The sequence below is a fragment of the Coturnix japonica genome, chromosome 3 (genome assembly GCF_054131305.1).
Source record: "Coturnix japonica strain WE chromosome 3, WE-NBRP24, whole genome shotgun sequence".
Lineage (NCBI taxonomy): Eukaryota > Metazoa > Chordata > Aves > Galliformes > Phasianidae > Coturnix > Coturnix japonica.
Window position 1 is genome coordinate 38780982 of NC_140665.1, and position 24084 is coordinate 38805065.

The window sequence follows — 24084 nt, forward strand, 5'->3', positions numbered from 1 at the left end:
CAACCTCATTGGTCATTGGGGGTTAATCTGAGCTCTGCTGTATTAGTAAAGTCATAAAGCCTTTTGGGAAAACCAGACTAGGGCTGAGACCTGTGGTTTCTGAAGAGGCTCAGAACATTTACAGGACCATGTTAGGAGTGAATCTTGGTGCATGGTTGTTGGAGATTAAAGAGTTCAGTCTGGCTAACACCACAACACTGTCAGAGTTTTATCTCTTATGCAAGGCTGCGTGCCCCATCCATGCATTTCAGTAGTGGGCGGACTACTCCTAAGAACTTGGAAACAGTTCATTAAGCTCATAGGAATGTTATCATTTTCCATAAAATTTGATAGGATTTTCCAGAACCTGTGATGCTTCAGTGTAATGCATTCTTGGCCATCAACAGTCATCCTGGGCCCCAGGAGAATGCTCCGCAGAAACTAAAGGTTTTAAACACACATCTTGATTTATGGAGATGGTGAGCTCCCCCCACGGTGTGATTGGTGTGGGTAATCCAGTACATGTTCCTGGGCTCCATTCAATTTCCCTGTGCCATTTCCCAATTACTTTTGAAATCATGTTGTTCACTCAGCCTTAGCATTAGGTTAGCTCATGTTCATACCACTACGACGCACAGATTAATGGGGAGGGGACTTCTGTCATAAAAAATCTGTTCCAGAGCTTGGATGCGTATATCTTCCACCATCTTTCAACATCTGTTGAAAAACCAGGATTATCATTGCTAAACTAACTTACAGCTAGGTAGTGGGGAGGCAGGACTGTCACATCCCTAGAACATGACCTGCAGCCACACTATGGCCTCTGTGGTTGCCTAAAGGCACTCCTACATGTTCACCTAGCCCATCTCTGGTGCAGGAACTGGGCCTTTGGTAACACAGTGTATGTCTGCAAGGGGAATCAAGCTGCTGTCTCCTGCCCTATCCCAGGCAGAGATGCTATCTCCCATAACTTAAATGCCTCTCAGTCTTTTTTGACTGAATATAGTGCTTGTTCATGGTCTGATCTGTGGTGTCCAGGAGGTAGTAGGTGCCCCTCAGTGGGCTTGATGTCAGGTACTTACAGACACAGCAGTAGCAATTGGTGTCTGAAGTCTCCTGCTTGATCACAGATGGTTGGCAAGGGCAAGCCAACCTTCCTTATGTCTCACTGCTGGTCTGTGAATGCCTTCTTTGATCTTGAGAGAGCAGATCAATCCATACATTTTCTGGAACTTCAGCCTCAGTGCTGGCAGTAGGGACATTTGCCTTCGGAGGTGAGTATGGAGACTTCCTGTAATACCTCTCAGTTCCAGGTGCTCAAGGACACAGACCACTGTCCTCTCATACTGGAAAGATTCTTTGGGATGTTCATCTGTACCATCTCTTAGAAACAGTCTGCAGAACAAGTGTCTTGATGCCTTTGCACCTAGGGCTGTCAGAGTTTTTCTCTCTCTCAAGCCATCATCCTGGCAATTTATCCATGTGTACTAAAAGAGAGAGGTCTGCTCCACCTTCTGTACTGGGTCATAGATCTAACCAACATCTAACCAACACTAATTTTTTTAATCTTGCAGGTGTGTCTCTTCTGTCTATTACTAATGCAGTTTTACATTGCTGCAGAGCATTCACCCTGAAGATAAATAAATAAACAAGTAAAGACCATCCAAGGCCAAGCAAGAGAGATGTTTTTAAATACCCCCAAAGCGACATCTTTGTGTTGGTGAGTTGTGTGACTTCCAGCAGGCCGGGAGTCTTTGTGCTGAGCCTTGTGAATAAGCAAAGGGGGGATCAATGCTGGCCACAGAGCGCATTACTCATTAGCAAGCTGCGAGCAGGGAGCACAACAATGATATCAAACATCAGCCCCCTGCCCAGTTCCACTGAACAGAGCCTACTGATAGGGCAGTGTGTGCTGCCAACAGTGAGTCATTCATCTCTCTGTCCTGCTTTCACAACAGTGTGATTCAGTGTTTGCAAAGGAAAGTCTTGACTGCAAACATTACCCTCTTTCAGCCACTGTTAGTCTCATTGCAACATACAGCAGAGACTGTGCCCCGCATGGTGTTTATCAGGACGGTGAATCAGAGAAGGCAGAGCATCCCCCATGACCTGGAGCTCTGTGCACACCAGGGGAGATCTGGGGGGACAGTATGCTATGAAACCATTGCCCTCGCTATGCTGGACCTTCCTTCCTGCCATGCTGCCCCACACCAGCCCAGCAGAGCCTGCCAAAAAACAGGCTGAAGTTCAAGCAGAAGTTTCAAGACAGAAGGTGAGCATACTAGTTGTCAGCGCTGGAAATCCAGCCTGGGGAAAGGGAAGGAATTAAGCAGTGCTATGTCCTTCCTGCCTCCTCAGTTTCCAGCAGCTGCAGTTCTGCGACTGCACAGTGACAGTTTTGCTGATAAGGCAGAAAAGAGTGGGACTCACCTTGCTGTTCCCTGACTGCACTGACTTCCGCTTGCCAGCAAGCATGAAAACTAGTTTTTGTCAGTAAATGCAACGCACTCAAAGTCTCTCAGGGACCAGATATATGCTGATATAGCAGGGAAGGTCAGCTCTACAGGATCAGCAGAGCTGGTGTGTTGCTGTGCCTAAAATGGCATGAGCTCTAGGAAGCCAGAAAGGGCCAGGGAGGCTCTGCCTTGTGCGTGGTTCTTTGGGTTAAGGGATGATTTAGCCCTTAATCAGTTTTCTAACCCTCCTTAAGGCTTCCTACTTGCTGTTTCTGTAATTCTTCTATTAGCTTTGCTGCTTCAGCCACCAGTGTCAGGCAGCAATGCAGCTAGAGTAAGTGTGGCCTCTTCCAGTCCAGGCCAAGTGCAAATCCTGGATTTGATTTGAAAGGTAACTTGGAAGTCAAACAAAATGTTTTCTATTAAGTCAATAGCTCATAAAAATATTTTCTTTTTTTTTCTTTCTTATTTTTTTCCCCCCTCAAGTGGGAGTAATGAGTGCCTTTCAGATTTAGAGATACAGCCAAAGCAGGTATAAATCAGCAGAGTCCCACTGACATCTATGGTGCTTTGTCAGCCTACAGAAGTTGAAGATAAAGCCTTTAATGTTTTCACAAAGCAGATTTATCAGGCTCCTTTTGGGCTTATACGAGTTAACAGAAAGAGATTTCTAGCAAAGCCATCCATCACTTGGCTATCTACAGTCACCAGCATGCAGGTAAATCACCAGGACTCTGCTACCAGATGTTAAAAAGGCAGATGACCTCCTTGTATATTCCACACATGAAAAGAGCTCAGTAAATTATTTGACTTTTAAACAACAATATTCGACAATTTACTACAGAGCCCATTAAGTGGATGAGGTGTTAACCTGGACATCCTGACCAAATTTCACTGGGGTTAATTATACATTGCCTTTATATTCCCTTCTGTTTCAGCTGTGACACTAACCAACGGTACTTTTTTCCCTCTGTGCTGAAAATTGTGCTGGAATCCTGTTGTTGCTGTGTTGCACACCAGAGTGCATGTGCTATAATTGTAGATGAAAGGTCTCTGCATGTAAGGTTTTAAAAGCATTCATTAATGCATTCCATAGGAGAATGGAAACTGTAATGCACGAAAATTATTGGTTTTATTGATGCTATTATTGTCTCTTCAGTTTCAGATACAGATTTGGATAAGCATTAAAATTAGAACTTGAACTTGCCCAGAGTAATATGGTGTTGGGATTTTGGGTTCCAATTCAGACGTGTTTTATAGCAAAACCTTCAATGGCAAATCCATATTAAGATTACAGTGTGAATTCCCCATGTTTTGTGAGCAGCAATTGCTGCCAGAGCTGTAAGTAAGGCTTACTATAAGTCAGGATTAGACCAGAAACAAATCAAAACATAGAAGGAGAAAGAAAGAAAGAGAAGCTAATAACTACTGCACTGGAAAATCTTACTGATTTAGCTAACTTAGGCGCTTGTTGTAGAAGGAGTAAATCAGTACTCTGTTGTTTGCAGTTGTTCCGTAGAGACTATAGGCCAATAATTCTACACACGGTTCTCTCGGCTTCTAACTTTGATGTAGATCTTTCCTTGAATACCTCCCTCATTTCTGTGTGTACCAAAGAGTTCATATACTTGGCTCACAACAGAAACATCAAAAGATGGAAGAATAAGGAGCAAAGTTCCCTTTGCTAACGGCATATGCTGTGGCTGTGAGGCTGGGCTGTGGCTGAGACCTGAGAGGGAAGGAAATTCCAACTCCACTGAGTATTAGCAAGTAAGCAAACTGTCTTGGCAAGGAGAAATGCTTGTGTTCCACCAGTCATGAGGCTGAGTTGATTTGAGAATATAAAACTGCTGAAGATTTTGCACTCAGCTTAAGGTATGCCCTGTACAGTTCAATACAAAGGCAATGCTTCTGAAAGAATAAGAACAGCTGAAGTTTGTGGCAAAATCTGTGGACTATGGTAAATCTGCAAGAAGAAATAACAAGGAATATGGTAAATCTGCAAGAAGAAATAACAAGGAATACAGGGCATAATAATGGCTTGGAGGATTACAGAGCTCTTGTGACTGTCCTGAGCACAGACACCATGTAAACCATTTGTTCACATGAGGCAGGAGTATCTTACACATCAGTACAACCCAGGCAAGGTTGATTTCAACTGTAGAGCACCTATCCAACCAGTTAATTTCATGCTACTTGGCAAATCATATCTAGCTACCCAAATAATACCTGTTAACTTAGCAAAAAACGCCAGCTGTATTACTTGGCTACATTCTCTCATTAACTTATCCACAGAGGGACCAAAGTGGAGACAGCTGTGTCTGTTTGGTCCTTGCTTCCCTTGTTAGGCCTGTGACCTTCAGCAAACTGCAGTCCAGGTAGGAGAGGAACCAGTAGGACAGTTTGCCCCAGCCTTTTTATATGAGAAGCCACACACACTAACTCCTCACAACATGCTTTCATCTTAGACTCTTCTATAGTTTGGTGTTAATTCAGAGGCAGAATTGCTGACTTCTAGGTATCTGTCTCCCTGATCACCTGACAGCCAACAACTTGAATAATATTTCAGGGCATGCAGGATTAAACTGTAACATCAGTTGGCACAGAGATCATGGTTTCTCTGGCTAGCACCTCACCTGGCACCAAAAAAAAACCCCTATTAACAGAACCCCAAAATTAAATCAGACCACTACAGAGTCATCTTAGCAATGTGATGACTGGCACCAACTGAATAACCCACCAAGCGCCGTTCTTCCTTCTCTTTCCAGCTCAGTTTCAGCAAAGCTCCAAAACGCCAATAAAAAGTCAACTGTTTCGAAGTGTGCATGGCACATACATGGCAGGGGAAAGTTCACTTTCTGCTCTTAGCACGCCTGTACATTGTATGGGAAAAGAAAGTGCTCCAGCACCATAAGAAAACCTGTTAGTGCAAAGAGAATTTCCCAGCTGCTATTTACCCATGAGGTGGCTCTCCTTGCTGAGCCATTGAGTGTATTCTTTGATACAGTGGAGTGTGCATTCAGCTGACAGTGCTGCTGCACCTTCAGTCTTCTCTAATAATATTCTATGAAGTGAGTTATCTGTAACAAATTTCCATAGCTTCCTCTTCTTCCCTCTCTCTTCCTGCATCTACTTCAGCCCCTCAGCTGCTCTATCATTTGGCCACAGAGGCACCAGTTTGCTAATCCGGTTTCATGGTCTGATAGACCTGGACAGTGATCAGTTTGCTTCCAAGGCATTACTGTAAGAGAGAAGAGAGCTTTGATCCCTATTGACAACTCAAGCTAATAGGATTGTTCTTCTTATGCCTCAACCAGATTGTCACAGTATCCTCATGTGATAGTCTGCAATAAATCCCATTCCCAGAAATTTAAGCTGGTGGCCTCTAGGTCCACAGCCATTAACTTTGTGATGATTAATGGGCTGACAATACAGTCCTTTTCCATGTAAAATTCAAAACAAAAACGAGTTGGCAGACACAGCATCTCTCCAAAGCTAGTGGATCCTTTCTTGTAAATACCATCCCTTGCCTGAGCCACGAGGTGATGGAAAATTTGAAAGACCTACTGCAAAGAGAAGAATTTGGGGCATTTTATCTAAATGCCAGGAGGAGGACTTAGCGGACTTAGCAATATCCCTTAATCCACAGTGCACAAGAGGGAAGGGAGCACGGTGTAGGGGAAGATCATTATTTGAAATCATTCTATTATGGGTAGCTCTACATGCAAAATTTTCCTTTCCTCTGCTGAGTCCTAGACATCTTCGCTATAAATTACACAGCAGCAACATAAATATGAAGAAAATGACCAGGAGCCAGACAATAAAAGACAAAGATGTATCCAAAATATAGCCAAAGATTTTTGACGCTTATCTGTGTGGCATCCACCTTGCTAAAACTGGCACTATACTCAAGAGGGCAGATGCTGAGTGACCCAGAAATTTCCAAGAGAGCTATCAGCCTTGTAAACACCACCTCAAATTAACAGAAAGCAGAAGGTGAGCACTGAGACACTACCTCCCTTGCAAGTTTTCTAACTGGTACACTGCAGTTACTGCCTCTGCCATGTTAAGTTTTAGGGCTTGTTAAAAGCTTGTTCTCATATAGGGCATGCTGCTATTAATACAGAGGTGACACAGCCCTTCAGGAAGGTAGAAGGGTTCATTTCAGATACATATGGTTGCAGGTGTCCAATTTTAAAAAGACAGCAAAACTTGTAACTGATAGAAGCCTAATTCATCCTGGATAGTATGTCAGGATCTTTGCACAAGTTTGTGGTTTATTAAAGTAGGCTCTACACTGGAGCAAGAGAACCTCGATGTCAGAATGCATTCATTTAAGATCTTGAAACCAGCTCTATCCTCAGCCTCACCTCCACACTCCAGCCTGCCATGAGAACAGGATTGCTTTGAAGCCCAGTGGTCAAGGAGCTGGAGCAGGGGGCTGATGGCTGATGGGTGCCACCTCTCCTGAGAATCCAAACATGAGCTTTGACTACAGCACGTCCCTGTTCTACTGTTTTCAAAGGTCTGCCTTCCTGAGAAACACAAAAAAAGAATGTATTTTCATGTCAGCATGTTCTTCTAAACATTCAATTACCTTGTCAAATACCAAACACCTCTTCTTTGTGGGAAATTCCTCCGGCAGGCACCACCTCTTCCTCCTGCCAACTGCTCTTTACTTTGTCCTTTTAAAATGGGGCTAGAGGCAAGAAATTATGTTCTTACTTGTTAGCAAAGGCAATTGTGACCTTCTTCTGTGAGCAATTAACCAATTTTATCTGGTTTCCTACAAAAACCTAGATTTTATACAAAAATTTTTTAGCCAAGGCCAAAGACTGAATCTGGGGACTGAGTAACAGTGAATAGCTGATCTCAGGTGCTGGAGACTTAGCAAATTTCTAGCTTTTGTTATAACTCCACCTGATGCCTACCATAAAATGGTAATTATATTTATTTGACCTAATTCTGATCCCAGCCTGTCACGACTTATTAGTTATATCTGCCCACGGTGAACACAAAATGCCCCTCCTTGAAAAGGAATGCTTCCTGCCTGTCTGTGTTTAGGCCACAATCACTGGCCCAAGGCAACAACCCTTGGGCTTTGTTGAATTTATATGTGCTTTCTACTGAGAAGAGCTTAAAGTGGAAGGTCTGAATGCTGAGCTCAACTCCGCAGTGTAACAGTGAGATGATTGCGCTGGAGTCAAAGAATGACACAGACAAGAAGCAAATTTAAAATCAGAATTGAACTGTACATTGAAAGGGCACTCATCAGAACACAAGTGACAGCAGCTCAAATTAGTGGTGTGCCACAGTGGTGTCCCGTTCATTCCTCACATCTACCATTTGCATCAGGTCTTTGTGATTAAATGCAGCTCAGCAAGGACAAAGATCAGGGCACTCATATTAATGTCGCTTTGGTATCAAGGTCTGGATGCATGTTGGAAAGAAAACTAACTGCTCTATGGAGGGAATATTTTCATAGCATCATAGAATATCCCAAGTTAGAAGGGACCCATGAGGAACATTGAGTCCAACTCCCATGCTATTCAGAACACAAAGCAAGCCGCTCCATGAGCAGCAGCCCTGACAAAAGCCGTTCTCCCTCAGGCTGATGCCTAGTGACCATACTGTTCCTGCAGTAACCTCTGCATCACCCAGCAGACATTGCTGAGCAGATCATGTTGAAATCATGACACAGCTTTGCCTCCACCAGGGGCGCTGATTGTAGGCATGCCATATCCCATCAGTTTCTATAGAACCTGCAGGAATGTAACATCCTGATGATCTCTACCCCTATGCCTAATCGTGGCTACTTTAGTTAATGGGTTCAAAATTTGTTGTGGGAAGGGGGTAAACTTGAGAGATAAACGTACTGGGAGAAATGCAGTCATATAAGCGGTGCATTGTTAGGGAAGTGGGAAAAAAAAGCAGAGCAGCACATTTAGCTGATAAAGCCTGAAGCATGAGGACACATTAGCAGAGGGTGTGACCTCATAGGATTGGTTTTGTGCATGACAGAAATCTCTGTCAGAACATAAAAAGGATTAGAAATTGGCTCATATTCTCTTTTTGGTTCCAGAGATCCAAGCTCTCCGAGTTTGGGATATGTAAACACAAAGCTATAAATCTACAATTTTGCATTGCTCCCAATTCCCAGAAGATTCCTTCAGCAAAAAGCAGCCTCCCAAACCACACATCCAGCCACCCGATACCACGCTGGGATGGGGATTCCTCCCCATCCCCTGCCAGCCCTTGCCTTCCTCTCTGAGCTTTTGTTTCCGAGCACTCCATTTGTTGCGCCGCTGTCCTTGAAACAGCCATCCAGCCACAAGAGCCTCCCACAGCCCCGAATTCCAAGAGTTACAATGGCAGCACACCGCCCCAAGCACTGTTTCCTTTTCCACGTTTTGCATTTGCCAGCTGTTAATTTCATCAAGATCCTGCATTGTAAGGGAGGCCGAAAAAACAGCAGCGGATCTGTTTTCTTCATAGGCTCCGCGGGAAGGCTGTCAAGCCAGATCTGACTCTGAAAACAAGAGAATTCAGGCAAGGCAGAGAATAATTCAGCCGTAATTTTGAAAGACTGTTCCCAGTTCAGGGCAGCTGAGACCATGGCAGGTCTGTGGTACATCCCACACCAGCCCACCAGTGGGGTGACGGCCCACAGCTGTCCCTCCCACGCCAACACAAGTGATAGCTTTGACCTTTTGCTTGTGGAAGAAATGACACAGAAGAAAGTTCCCCTACATCACTGGGACAAACCGCAGTGTCATTTTACTGGGGGACAGCAGAGCTATGGAACAGTTTGGGAGAGGAAGTGGGGAAGGATTGAGATGGCAGATGACGTTTTGAAAAGGCAGGGCAGGATGAAGCAAGCGGGAAGAGGGGCAGGATGTAAGTATGGCAACATCTTTAATACCATACACACCCTGGCACACTTCCCATGCAGCCTGTCTGAAAGCTGGAGTGTCCTCACCATGCCCTGTCCCTGAGCTCCCCTTAGAGATGGTGGTGTGACTTCTGACTACTGCTTGTGAAAGCAGAGTTAGGGCAAGGCTGAGAACTTCTGCAAACCCTGCCCCAAAGCGGTGAAAGGATCACACAAACAGAACCATTTAATTAATAAAGCCAGTGTCATTTAATTATAGATAATCCATTTACTGAGAAGGCAGCCATCACATGGTTGTGTGCTGCCAGTTTTCCCAAGCTACCACTACTATACAGCTTTTCAGAGTGGGGGGATTCACAATTATTAATTCCAGATCTGTGTCCCACCAGCTTTTCTGGATTTGATCTGGCTCACATGAACCCACTATGGGGCTTTGTCAAATTAACCTGAGGACACATCCAGTGCTTGTGGCTACATGCACTGTGGGTGATATCGAGGGCTGCTTACACAGCATCCCACCTCCCACTCTGCTTCCCAGTTGTTTCTTTGTGGAATGTCTCTAGGCAGCTCCCCAAGCACAGACATCATCCAGCATCCACGACCACTCCAGAATGATAATCAGCAGAAGTACTATGTGAAACCAAGGTTGCCATTTGCAACAGTCTTACCTGTCAGTGACAGTGCTAGGCAGAAACTCAAACAACACAGGAAATGAGGAAGAAGCTCTAAAAATAGAAGGTTCCAGCTAAAACCTGCTAGGGAGAGTTAAGATCAGAGCTATAGTCCCACAGCTCTGAATTCACATGGGTTTTGTGATTTCTAGTTCCTGCTGCACACTGCTCCACTGCCCTTCTGTTGCTGTGGAGGTATGGATGACAGATGCTGGCAGCAAAGGCAAGAGGGATGAGGGGAGCTGCATGGGATGGGCAGCCTGCACATCCTCTGCCTCGCAAACAGCAGGAACCAAAGGGCAAAAGATGGAAGGAGGGCTATGAAGGAATAGTAAGGCATCAAATAGCACTGACTAGATCTCTGCATGGTGGGGATTAACCAACCCCTGCTCCTAAGCTCTCAGTTCCTGGAGAAGGGAGGAAACGAGGGGGCTGGAGGAAGCACAGCTTAACTGGTGGGAGCAGAATTTACACCACCTACCTCCGGCTTCTGAGTTACATGCAGAAATCAGAGGCTATGCAGAGCTCCTAGCAGGATCTGAGCAGAATCTAGCCTGCCAAATTCCCAAAGGACATGCATGCAGTCATGAAGCAAACAACCTACTCAGGATCCCCAGTGCCACATTTAGAGTGTGCTGAAATCAAGAGCCCCAACAGTGCCCCTTGATACAGCCCAGACTGCTTCCCTTATCCAGGAGGGCTGCAGTTTCCTGGTCCATCCCTTGGCACATGGAGGGAGGCAAATGTCCATCACCCTGTGCTTCTTAGCTTCTTAAGGGAAGGAGAAAAATACGTAGGGCAAGGAAGCATGCACTTGCAGCCTTTATGCTGGGGTTCTGAATGATTACTGATAAAGCAAAAAGTAGTTCCCTCTGCTGAGAATTGCTGGTTTTGCATTACATCAGGAGCTGAAGCTGATTTAGGAGCCTGGGCCAGGCTCAGTCCACCATAACTGCAGGCAGCAGCTGATATGGGTCTCTAAAGTGTCCAACTCCTGTCCACAACATTTTCCCCAGGGCTTGGTAACAAGTTTGAGACCAAAAAAAAACAGAACAAAACGTACAGCTTTGTGTGGCACAGGAAAAGAGCAGCAATCACAGGCATTCCCAGAGTCCTCAGTCCCCGCTGTAAAACTCCTAAATGATCTTTGGAAATTGTCCAGGCCTCGCATTACAAAGGGAATCAGCATCAAGGTACCTCCCCATTTGACCTAAAGGGGCAATCCCAAAGGCCATCATGACCCCAGAAGCATGAACAAGATACACAGAACAGGACAAGGCAGAGGCTGTGCTGCCTCTTCTCCTTAGCTTCAGCCACTCTTGACCTTCTGATGACGGGGAGAAGAGACTGGGAAGCCAAACAGTGCTACAGTTGGCAGGGGAAAAAAAAAAAAGTATTTCCTGTTTTTTTTCTTTGACTTCTATTCTGCCCTTTGAATGAATAAGTCTCTGAGGGAGGTCTGTTTGTTTGCCAAGGAACTGGGGGCTTTGCACATCCCTTTACTCTTATGAAAAGATAATGAACTTTGGTGGGAAGATCCAAGCCTTGCCAAGAAATATGTTTTGGCAGTTCTCCAGAGGCAATGACAGGCAGAGGCAAACAGGATTCCCTAGAGATAAAAGGGGCCATGGAGCTATGTGACCCTGCCTTCAGCCTAGGCTTGGCAAATTCTTGGGATCTATGAGACTGTGTCATAAGTGAAGCTGCCTGCTACCCGCTTGAACCTAGAGGAGAAATTAGCAGCACAAGCACCACAGCATCCAGGCACGCAGCAAGGCGTGCTTGCACCACAGCCCAAAGGCATCACTGTATTTCATACGTACATTCCCTATACTTCATACACACATTCCCAGATGGTCTAAAATGAGGTGGCTCAGGCATTCCCATCCCCGGCAGTATGGCCTCCACGTCAGTTGCACAACCCATGCAGGAAATCTTTGGTATCACTGAAGTCTTTATTGCTGGGATTAGTGGGTAATCCATGTGTATCCTCCACGTGATCAGTGCTCACACCTTTGTGCTGACTCCACACACGGCCCCATGCTCCTCCTGACCTGGTGGAGCTCACAGTGTGATGCTGCTCCTTGCCACCTTCAGGAGGTCCTGCTCAGAGCTCTCTGCTTGTCCAAGGCTGACTCAGGAAGCATGTCTTGCTCAGAGATTCCTGTATGAATATCCCAAAGGGGCCATGAACTCAGATTTAATGGGGGAGGCAACTGTTTCCCCATCAGCACATGGGCCTGATGGTTCCCAAAGCGTGGCTGGGCGCAGGTCACAACAATGAACAATGCTTCTCCCTTTAACAGGCCGTGACATGGTCTGCTTCCTGGCAGAGCATAGGCTTCACACACTCTTGCTTCCAGAGATCCCCAGGGATCCTGGAGGGCTGCTGGAAGTGTCAGTCATTCCTCAAAACCCAGCCTTGGGGCTTCGTGCAGGAAGTGGTTTTGCTCAGCCCCACAGCCCCTCACGCACCTTTGCCCAGCAATTCACACAGCAGGATGGGATCTTCCTGCCCTGCTTACCCTGCTTTTGGCCAGAGGACAAAGGTCAAACAAATAATATCAGATTATTGCTGTGAGTGACACACAGGCAGCAGGGTAGGTGTAAGGAGTCTGTCCTGATAGGCCTGGTTTGCCCCTGCCCTTCTCTCATTGCCTTCCTTCACAGCTTGCTTTGGAAGCTGTACAGACTCACGCAGATCAGTTATCACAGCTTTGTTTTCTGAAATTTCCCTGTTATCTTTGAATAGATGGATCTGTGAAATTGCCTATTGCAGAGCAATTTGGCTAATCTCAGTTGAGTATGCACGAATCTGATGGCCAGATATCATGGCCTGACTGATCAATATGGCACATTCCAGCTCTGCTGAGTCGGGAGGGGCGAGTGGGGTTTTTATTGCAAAGTCACCCAGAAGTTAACACATGCCAGTGAAAGAGGGAGAGGAGAGAGAAGGGCCCAGCAGTAGCCCATCCCAGAAGCAGGGCTGTCAGCAGAGATCGTGCCCATCTCTGTGGATAAACCTGGATGTGGGCCCAGCCCCAGCTGCTACCAGGGAGGGCCATGCAGCGGTGCAGATGTGCAGCAGCTGAGAATGTGCCTTATAAATGCCACTCTATAAAAAGATGGGTCCTTGGTCTCTCTGTACCGTGCCCCTGTCTCAGCCCTGTTGCCTTCTCTGCCGAGCATCTCTCATCCCCTGCCAGGCACTCAGCTCACACCAAGCTGCAGGGATGAAAGAGGCTTCAGGAAGCATCATGCTGAGATTCAAGGCCTCCCAGGCCTCCAATCAGCCCCCCCTGAAGACAAAAAGCCTGGGGCTAAACACCAAATTCTAATTATAACAACAGATCTGCAGTCATTCCCGATCATGTCAAGCTCTTCTATGAGGAATTAAACAAGTTATAAAGCAGGAGCGCTGTCTTGTGCTTCCCTGTAGCAGTTACGGTGTGATGTTTTAAAATACAAAAAGTCTAAACAACACGTGAAAGGAACTTTAAAGTTAATTAAGTGAATGACAGAGGAAAACAATATTGGTGCATTAGACACTTCCTTTCCTCTCCACCAGCATGATTTTCTGCCAAATTACACTAGTTTTAGGCTGTGGTAACACCACTGAGTGCAGTGGGAATGATGACTAAGTGAGTCAGCATAAAGTTAACAAAATGTGGCTGCTGGAAGCTGGGAAACACACAGTGTGAACTAGAAGGAAATTTTGCACTGAAGAATATGGCCATCCAATCACGGAATGTCTCACCAGCAAGCACCATGGGTCGCTTTGTGTCTTTGGAACAAGGCAGAGCAACTTTTTGAGGCAGAGCATTAGAGTGTACCTCAGACATGATTTCCACACTGAAAATTAAAACTGCTGGGGAAAAAAATTGCTATCACAACTAACTAGAATAAAATAGCAGGTCGTATAGAGATGAAATCATAGAATCATCTGAGTTCGAATGGACCCTTAAAGGCCATCTAGTCCAATTCTGCAATGAACAGGGACACCTACAGCTATATCATGTTGCTCAGAGTCCCATCTTGAATGTCTCCAGGGATGGGACATCCACCTCCTCTCTGGGCAACCCTGTGCCTCACCACATTCACTGTAAAAAGCTTCTTTATATCCAGTAGAGGTCTCCTTTTTTTTTTTTTAATTTGAAACCATTTTTCTCTGTCCTATCACAGCAGGTCCTGCTGAACAATCTATCTCCTTATTTCTTATAGCCCCTCTTTAGATACCGAAAAGAGATGGGGAGAACCATAATAGTACAAGCACAACCTGAGCCCTGCAGTCCCTTCCGTGATGTCTTTTACATCTCTGCAGTGTGGGTGGTACTTTACACTTGCCTCATTTCTCCTCCGCTGGGTGTGGACATCTGTAAGAGGTGTGAAACAGAGTGGGGCTGGAGTGAAGGATGAGAAAAACAGCCTGTGAGAAGGTTGTTTCTCCTCGCAAAATCTTCTTCTTGCCTCTAGCATAGCTGACTACAGACATGTCCAAAGGGTATTCCTACTGATTCAGTAACAAGTGTTTGTACAGCACTTAGCTCTGTAGAACAGTAATAAATAATATTTATTGCATTATACCCAAAAGAAGCCACGGACTTGATTTGTGAAGTGATTTTATAGAGATCCACAAAGGCGGAGAACTCAGGCTGAGGAAAATGTCTTACACGTGAGCAAACTGCAGACACAGGATCCAAATGGGAAAAAAAAAGAAAAAAGGAAAGAAAAAGCTGTGTCTTAGCTGCAGTAGCAACAGCAAGCTGCAAAGTGCAGAGCACTTTGTTTTAGATTCATTAAACCAGTTTGCATTTAATGTCCCCTGTCAACTGCCAGTTAAAACTCACCTCTGCTCAAATAATTGCACATTGCCTTTCCTGGATCTCCAGGGCTTTAAGGCCTCTGAGGCAGTTTGCTCTGGATACAGGGGAAGATTCCTACACTGCCATGGAATATCTCGATTGCCTTTAAAACATTTCTGATCCAGACTAGATGTTGTAATGAATAAGGATTTACTTGGGGTATGAGGGGCCTAGTTTGACAACTTAATCACAGAGGAACCTGCCCACAGCTGCCCTGCTTCCCCTGGAGACCCACAGGGATCATGGTGTGGATCTGGGATTTTGTCAGTGAATTGCTCCCTGGAGGCAGCTTAAGGAACGGGTTTCTCTGTGGGCAGAAACACTGCAAAATGTGTAGAGCTGGTCCCACATTGCCTGTAGAGGTGGACTCTACTGCAGGCGTTGGGTCATTCTGCAAGGGAGGTGCCACAGCACATATCTTACTGCCCCTGCTGAGTGGCCCACCTAGCTGGGACATGGGACACACCTACAGTCTTTAAGGGAAATTTAATACTACTACTGATAAAAGAGAATTAAAGTACTTATCTATGAAACTAATACAGGACCAGATTCATCCTCCAGTTTGGTAGTGCCTACAGTGTCAGGCCAGAAAGGACCATCCAACCCCCTTCAGTCTGCCATCTTGCATGTAAGCAACAGATCATTTCATTTTAACCACTTTTCCCTTCCCAAGAGCTTGTGCATTCAAAAGGCAGTTCAGTCTTGATCTGGAGCCCTCAAAACATGGAAAGCCCATCACAGCAATCAATCATCTCTGTTAAAAATGTGAAATTTCCATCACATGAATTGATTTGGCTTTGATTCACCTCAATTGTTTCTCATTCGGATGCCAGGTTAAGTAGCCATTTGGGGTCCATTTAATCTCCGTGAAGTTGCATAACTATTTTAATTCAAGCCCCATTCCATCTCCCTCCTGCCAAGCTAACCTCTCTGAGGGACTTCCTGGAAGGTATTGTCTTTTGGCCCATTAATCGTTTTGGGACTGCTTTCTGCATGCTCCTATTTTTCTACGTGAATAGCATGGACACTAGAACGGTATGCTTTTCCAGTCTAGGTTTCCCATTTTGAGTGGTATGAATTACACTCTTGTCTTTCCTCTGTTCCTATCAACTGAATCGCGTGGCAGAGTTTCCAGTATTTCATTCAAGACTGATGTCAGGCTAGCTGACATGGAGGAACCCAAGTCATCTGCTTTCCTGTTTGGAATACTGGCAGAAAATCAGCCTTTTCCTGGGCTCCTGGAGGACTCCCAGTGGCTGAGAACCGCTCTGTTCTCTTGCAGATGAGCTAGTGGTCCCTGCAGCCAGGTCTTGCGGAGCCCTGACCCCTCCAATCTCTGGGCACATGGTTATAAACATTTTTCCTTCTCTCAAAAGTTATCCAACAGTCACTCTGCTTACTAATGGAAAATATGCACTGTCCTCACTGAAAATAAGGATGTAAATTATTTGTTTCCAGTTGCAAAACAGAAATATTTACCCAACACATCCGCCTTTCTCCATCACTGAAAATTTCATCAGTGCCCTGTAATCACACTTCACATCACCAGAAGCAGTTTTCTTTCTTTAAAAGCAAACATCTTTGTTCTGAATTTGCTTTTTTTCCACAATATTTTTAGCTTTCCTCGGCAGTTGTCTAAATTTCATGCCTCTTGGTTACTATTTCTTGCAGTCTTTCCCCCCCTTTTTTTTCCATTTGTTCCACACCAGAAAGAAAAGAATGATTTTCCATACTGCTTTCATCATGCCTGTGATCCAGCATTTGAGGTCATTAGCATTTTCTGGATTTCAAAATGTGAGCGTAATCAGGTCCAGGAGTCTAGACTGAAAATGGTACCTATTCTGCTCAGAGAACTCTTAACTTAAAACTTCTAGGAGAAGCTATATAAAGCCAGGCACGGAGTGCCCCATATATGCCTCTGAATAATAATAATAATAATAATAATAATAATAATAATAATAATAATAATAATAATAATAATAATAATAATTTCAACTAGATAAAATGATGTCATAGGTCTCCCATAGATTAGTGTGCTTATTTATCAAGATTTCTTTCAAAAACCTTGGAGAATTGCAGGCCTGAGGATTTTGTTCACAATTTGTAGTTTTAAAAGATTTCTGTCTGTTCCGTGTTATTTCAGTAATAAGCAAATTATCGTAACTTGCAATGGGCAAACGCTGAGCCAAGGGCATAGTTAGAAAATGAGAACTGAATTAGTCAAATCTTAGATTAAATAATAATGATAAAATAGAACAACATATATAAAACCCAAATTTCCATGGCAGTAAAAGCTTAATTCGTTATTTATAACAGCAGCATTTCTGAAGACTCACAGGGATGATTCTGCTGCAGCTTAGTTTTGTTTAATCAGGCTTTGAATTAATTAACATAATTAGTCACTATGGGGGGCGGGGGAGGATAACTTGGACTGATTTTATGGAGTCTTTTGTTCTGCTGGTTCAGGTCTTACAGCTTGATTTATATGTGGCTGGAGGGGTTTATTTACAAGAGTAATTAATGCTGCATAAAATTGATTACAACCTAATTTTAGCTGCAAAACCATGTTGCTGTTTGCGTTCACCATGAGGAGCTGCAGCAACTTCAGAGGAAAATCAGCTGAACCTAATCCTGCAGTTGAGCAGAAGCAACTGATAGACTGACAGACCCCAGCCATAGTGATGGGCTGGAATCTTGTCATTTATAAAGGAATGTAAGTAAAGCCAAGAACTGTTAGTAGGACTAAATTTAAAGGTGAGACTAGAGGAACAATGGAGCAAATCACAGCGGAGTTGTTTCCACTTCTGCTGCTGTACTGGGACGGCTCTGTGCCTGCAGGTGGAAATAGAAAAGCCATGTAAATCATAGAATCATAGACTGGTTTGAGCTGGAAGGGACCCTAAAAGGTCATCTAGTTCAACTCCTCTGCAGTGAACATGGACACCTACAACTTGATCAGGTTGCTGAGAGCCTCATCCAGCCTGATCTTGAAGGTGTCTAACGATGGGGCATCCACCACATCTCTGGGCAGCCTGTTCCAGTGCTTTATTGTGATATAAACCTTTTTCTTATCTCCAGATTCTCTCCCCTGACTGAGTGTAGTATTTATTAAGTCAATTTTTGGCCTAAGTGATTGGCCAATACTTGTGTTTCTTTTTCCAAAAAAAAGAAAAAAAAAAAAAAAAAAGGGAGGCATGAAGGGCCTTACTGTGGAAATTCCTACTCTTGGCTTTCTTTATGAATAATAGTGAAGCCAAAAGAATTCTTGACATCGGTGGACTGCTGAGTTGCCATCTATATAGAGCATATTAAAAATGCACGTAGACAGATGTGGAATGGTTAGAAAGAATGGGATGGATCTTGGTATTTGATGTGGACTACTTATGCCTACAGAGGTTCCCAGCCTATCAAACTATTTCAGAAATAAGCTACTGTGCAAAGTGTCTGGCGCTCAGTGTTGTTCTTTCAGGTGACGTTTTTAATAGCGGTACCATCAAAATACAATGAGAATCTAATTTGAAGTATATGGCCCTGGGTATTTTTAAGTAGAGCAGATGTGAAGTTTCTAAACAAGATATCTTTGAGCTTTGGCTTTGAAAAAGAAAGAAGACATTTCACATAGCTAATGACATCTCATCTGTTCAAAGGCTTAGCTCGACATTTCCAAGAACAGTTCTTTTTTGATGAAAGACTACCTGGAAAGAAATGTCACACGGAAAGGAGGAGCTCGGATTTGTTAGGTTGTTAGCTTTTGTTTCTTTTTTGTAAGAAGGAAGAAATGAAGATGGTGAAAGAAAAAGAAAACGCAACTAAACAACTTAAAGTTTAACAAAGATGTAGCGTGTCTCCATAATGTCTAGCATAAAATTACCATAAAAAACATATTAATTCCTGGCCTTTAAATCAGCTCCTTCAGCAAACAAGATTATCTGCGTTTTCCAATAAAATGTTTAATTATTTTATGCCTGCAAGTTTTCCAGTCTAACAACGTTGGGTTTTTTCCTCCTTTTTCTTCCTTTTGTGCTATTTCCAGACAAGGGTCCTATTACCCCACATAGTGTGAGGATGAAGCAGGACAGGTGCTACCTGCCTGCATCCCACCGCAGTGCATGAGGTCTGGTCATGCACAGCCCCTCAGCAGGGAGCTGTATATGTATTTGCACTGGGGAAGGAGGAAAAGCAGGAGGGATTGCCTCCCTCTGTGTGCAGCAAGCTGTCCACAAGTGCCATGTGCTGTCTGCAGTTTCTCCTTGGACCTCTTAGAGCTGGGGCTGGGCAAATATTATTTGCAAATACATTATTTAGCATATGTTGATCTTCTTTACAGAGTATGCTCTCTGACTAATTGTCTCTGCAGTAGCCTACTAGCCCTGACACTATTCATGCATTATTAGTTGAATAATTTATGAGATCAGCAAAGACAAAATGCATTGAATAATTTATTCAAAGAAAAATTGCTCCCAGTATTTGGTTAGCTCTAATTAGAACCTCTTTTCAGCTAGATTACACACATACATGGATGTGCTTGGGCATCCATACATGTGGCCACATGCTGCATTGCTGTCCCTTGCTGTCAGACGATTAACATGTCTGCACGCTGCAGAATGGCTTTTCCCCAGCCCTCCTGGAATGTTTTCAGCCATCCCATTTCAGCTGCAAATCCTCTCATCTTTGGGACAAGCTACACATGAGCTCCTTGGGCAAGAGGAAGCTTCACTGACCACAGTGAGCTGCCAGACAATGACATACCAGCATCTTCCGCCAGTTACCTGATTTTTCACAGCTAATTTAGGGGCAGGTATTTCAGGTGAAGTGTCAGCTTTAATTCACAGCCCCTTCAAAGCTGCCCTCATATGGAGCCACGTAACCTCGCAAACGTCTGGTACCTTCAGGTCAGGGCTGAGGGCAGCAGAAAGATTTTCCGGACAGTGCAGCTGTTTGCACTGTAGTGAACCACGTGGAAAAACAAAGGGCTATAATTTAGCCAAGATAACCTTTGTGATAACCTTACAAATGCTGACATAAACCATACACACTACTCAATTGGGATTGAGAAGGGCAAAGACAAACCTTCCAAAAACTAGAAAACTGCAAAACTCACACAGTGGCATAACCAGGAGTTTTCATAGTAGAGAGGGACCTCATATTCAGGTCTGAACTTTAAGCCCTCTGTGAGACAGGGAGTGGAAGGTCATCTCCAATAACATCAAATGTGCATCTAATGAGAAAATATCCAAATTAGGCTTGATGTCATTGTGTGCCTCAAAGGGAAAAGTCTTCCTCCACTGTGTCTGCATCTTTTATTTAGATAGCTGGGCAAGATAAATGGGGCAGATATGCAGAGCAACTCAAATTGCAACAAAGAAAATAAATCAGAAACCTCAAATTGGTCATCTTGAAGGACAAAGCTGCATCTTCTGTGGTTAATTTGCTTCCAATTATTTTTTTTTCTTGTTCTGCTTTTGTTAGAGCTCCCATAGCTGCCCTAATGGAAGAAAAAAAGAGTAATGGAGGTAATTGGGAACATCCTGAATAACCTAATTCCAGTGTCCCAAGGCATGACTAGACACCTAAAGGATGTCTCCAGGACAATGTCAGCCAGCATGGAGTGCTGCTGCAAGGGGAGCAGAGTGAACTCTCTCTTTTTAAAAGCTTTGTGGCACTCCCATTTAAAAAAAAAAAAAAAAAGAATACCACTTGGGAAGCATTTTCTTTTATGTCTGACAGGTTTCCCTTCTTGCCTTTTATATATGATGTGTTACAGCGAGTAGAGTTCATTCATTAATCACCCTTTCTGTTGGCAGTGCACAGACAGTACGTTGTTTCATACATAGGATACAGGGACCCAAGTGTCAGAGGAAGCCAGCGTTGGGAGGCAGAACTTACAAGTGGGAGGACAGCGCTGTAGCTTGAGCACCTTGCTATAACATTAGTGTACAAGGCTTCTGATCTAGCCACAGGATCCTCAGCACAGCAGTGGTGCATAAACACAGCAAGAGCGTACCAGATGTACTGCTGTCAACAGCTGTGTGTCCAGAACCTTGTCCCAGTGTCCCCTTGGATTTCTTTTCTCTGGAAGCTTTCAGGAAGAATGGGGACAACTATGAAGTGCCCAGGCCCTCAGCAACGTTGATGCATCAATAAATGGAAGTAACTCAACTAAGTAAATGGTTGGCCCAGGCTGTCTTCAAAACTGCCCTGACTGCTTTGTGAGGGCCCTCGCTCCTAAGAGCTGGCATCAGTGAAGTATGGGGAATGGGACTGGTTTTAAATTCCCTACCTGGAAAGCAAATACCAAAGTCACAAGCTGCTGTCACCTTTAGTACCTACAGGGGCTGGCCATGTCAAACATGATTAGCACATGCCAAGGAGAGAAGGACCTCTTCTCCCAGTGTTTACTGCATCTTCTGTCCAGAGCCCTCTCACAGCACTGAGCAGGGACGATGATGTGCCAGCTACAGAGGTGACACTAATCATTATTTCTAACACTACATGTGTGCCAAGGTATTTTAGTGTGGAAGGAAGTGCAGTGAGTTAGGTCAGAGCATGAAGTTTGATCATTTTTCCATAAAGTGAGAGCTTTGCCAATTTCAGGCTTGGCTAAATAATTGCTGCCCTTTTTTTAGGGACTTTATTTACAAGAGAATCAAAATGAAAGTGACAGCAGTGACAGCAAGTAAATTACCACTGCCTAATTGGGTCCAAAGATAGTTTAGGGCCTGAAATGTCCCTTCGTGTAGACCGTCAGAGAAAAGAAGAGCATAGCAGACACATGCTCATTGGCTTTACCAGTTCTCAAATTTCTTGTTTTTGTGCTAATCACTGAAGTGTGAAAAACGTGCTGTGTTCATCCCTGCTGCTTTTTCCATAACCAGAGACTTGTAGGACTTGCAGCTGGGGATGTTTAGTCATCATTAGACCCTGAGACAAACTTAGTGGGCACTATTTGTTGACTTTGTTGAATTATAGAATCGTTGCAGTTGGAAAAGACCACTAGGATCATCCAGTCCAACCATCAACCCGTTCTCACCATGCCAACTAACCATGTCCCTCAGTGCCACATTCACGTGGTTTTTGAGTCTCAGCTCTGCTGCTCTGAATGTCTCAGGTAGTCCTGCTCAGCAATGGCTGGTTTCAGGACTAAAAATGCCAGGTATTGGCTAATGCGCTGGTGAATAGACTTCATTTCTTAACACTGAGAGCCAAGAATGTCACAGAAGTGCTTGTGCATCCTTGCAGAACTGTTCCTCAAAATTGGCCAGAACAGGAATGGCCCTTGTCACCACGTCAATGGCTTCAAGGTTTTATGTCACAGCAGTTTAGATCACCAGGACGGAATAACTGCTTGAGAATAAACTTTTATGCTAAAGGTCACTGTTTTACACTGTTTTGTCTTAGAGGATTTTGTTCAAAAGCAAAAAAACACACACACACACACACACACACACACACACACAAAAAAAAAAAAAAAAAAAGGGTTTTTTGTTTGCTTGCTTTTTAAAGGGATAGATGGAGATAATTCCTCAAACAATTTCGTATTTTTATAACGTTAGGTGCATGTTACAAATCTGGAGATAGAAAAATAAAGCTCCAACCTCTTTCTAAAAAGAATGCTTTAGGAAAAAGATATAATCCTCATTTCATGGAGTTTTATTACAGAAAGGGGCAATTCTGTGCACATTTTATGTACTTCTATGAATAAATGTGTTAAGCTTGAGAAGCTGGAGTCCATTATATGGTTCCACAGTCAGATAGCATGAGTTCCTATTGCTTATTCAGCTAAGAGATATGTTATTATACAGTAGAAATGTAGCATAAATGCAATGAGCCCTCTCAGAAGGTCTGCAAATCCGGCATGAAAGTTAGATTTTAATCTTTTTTTAACCTTGCTTTTGTTCTTGATTCCCAGCGTTTTAAAAAGAAGGGAGGAGGAGAGGTAAAAGCAAGGCGTGATAGAAAGCTCGCTATTTCAAACATGAATTCAACCTCGACATCCTGCTGAAACTGGTGAGTTTGGAGAGCAGTTCCAATATAGGAAGTTTCCTGAATCCACAGAATCGGGCTGTGGGGTGAACAGAGGGCAGAGCTGATTAGGAAGCAAGATAATACACGTTCATACCTGCTGGAACCTGTGATTTGGAATGACAGCTGCAATACTTTGAATGCTTTTTGCCGCCACTTTTGCAGGATACAGGGGCTCCTGCATCCGTTTAAAGAGAAATCTGTGACCTGTACCTGACCTTTCTTTGGATCACTACCAGCCTTCACAGAGAGTGAGGGACTTTGCTGCTGCAGTGTGCACTGTTAAATATTACTGTTTTCTCTGGGGAAGAAGCATATGCATGCTTTGCTGTTCCTACTGAAATACACTGTGGCTTTTCCATTGATCATCAGGGGACCAAAATGAGAATATCATCCTTCTGCCCCAGGGATGGGGCAGGGCAGCATCCATTACCTCTCTGGAAGACCTGTTGGAGTGCTTCGTTATCCTTATTGTAAAAATCTTTTCTTTTACATCCAATATAAATTTCCCCTGTGTTAGTTTGAAAGCATTTCCCCTTGTCCTATCACAACAGACATTGCTAATGAGTCTGTCTTCTGTGTAACACCTGCATCCATAATCCACTTGAGACAAATTTAAGCCTGGCAATGAGAAATTGGCCAAATCCTCAAGAAAAGAGCTCTGGAAGTACAGGTGAAGAACAGATTCCTGAGTAGCAATCACTGACCTACCACTGGACCTCAGAAATCTTTGTGAGCTTTGGTGGAGGTTAGATGCTTGGTGGAGGTATGCCTTTCTATAACGGAATAGAAGACAACATGATTTACAAGATATTAAATGAATCTCGCTCTGTACTACTTATTAACATAGAATCACTTCTAATGGTTCCTGCAGATTCTTTTAACACTTGTGTTGGACAGTTCCATAAGGACTCAAGTAATTGTATAAGGGCAGGAAAAAGTAAACAAACTTAATGCAATGGATGTAGACTGCAAGCTTTTCTCCTGCTTCTTACAGTACAGTATTTTTGTCTTCAGAGAATCACAGAACATCCTGAGCTGGAAGGGATCCACAAGGATCACGGAGCCCAGATCCTGGCTCCACCCAGCACCACCCCAAATCCAAACCCTATGTCTGAGTGTGATGTCCAAACTCAGCTTGAACTCCGGCACTCCTTATGCTACCTTCCTCCTTTCTCTAGAAAATATACACTGAAACACGA

The 24084-nt window shown here is 44.0% G+C and overlaps 1 long non-coding RNA gene across 1 annotated transcript; it reads left to right on the top strand.

The window, feature by feature from the left end:
• The first annotated feature begins 1958 nt into the window (after positions 1-1958).
• Positions 1959-24084, top strand: LOC116653121 (uncharacterized). The gene is made up of 2 exons (XR_004306491.2): positions 1959-2251; positions 22770-24084. It is a non-coding gene; the product is annotated as an uncharacterized LOC116653121 (long non-coding RNA).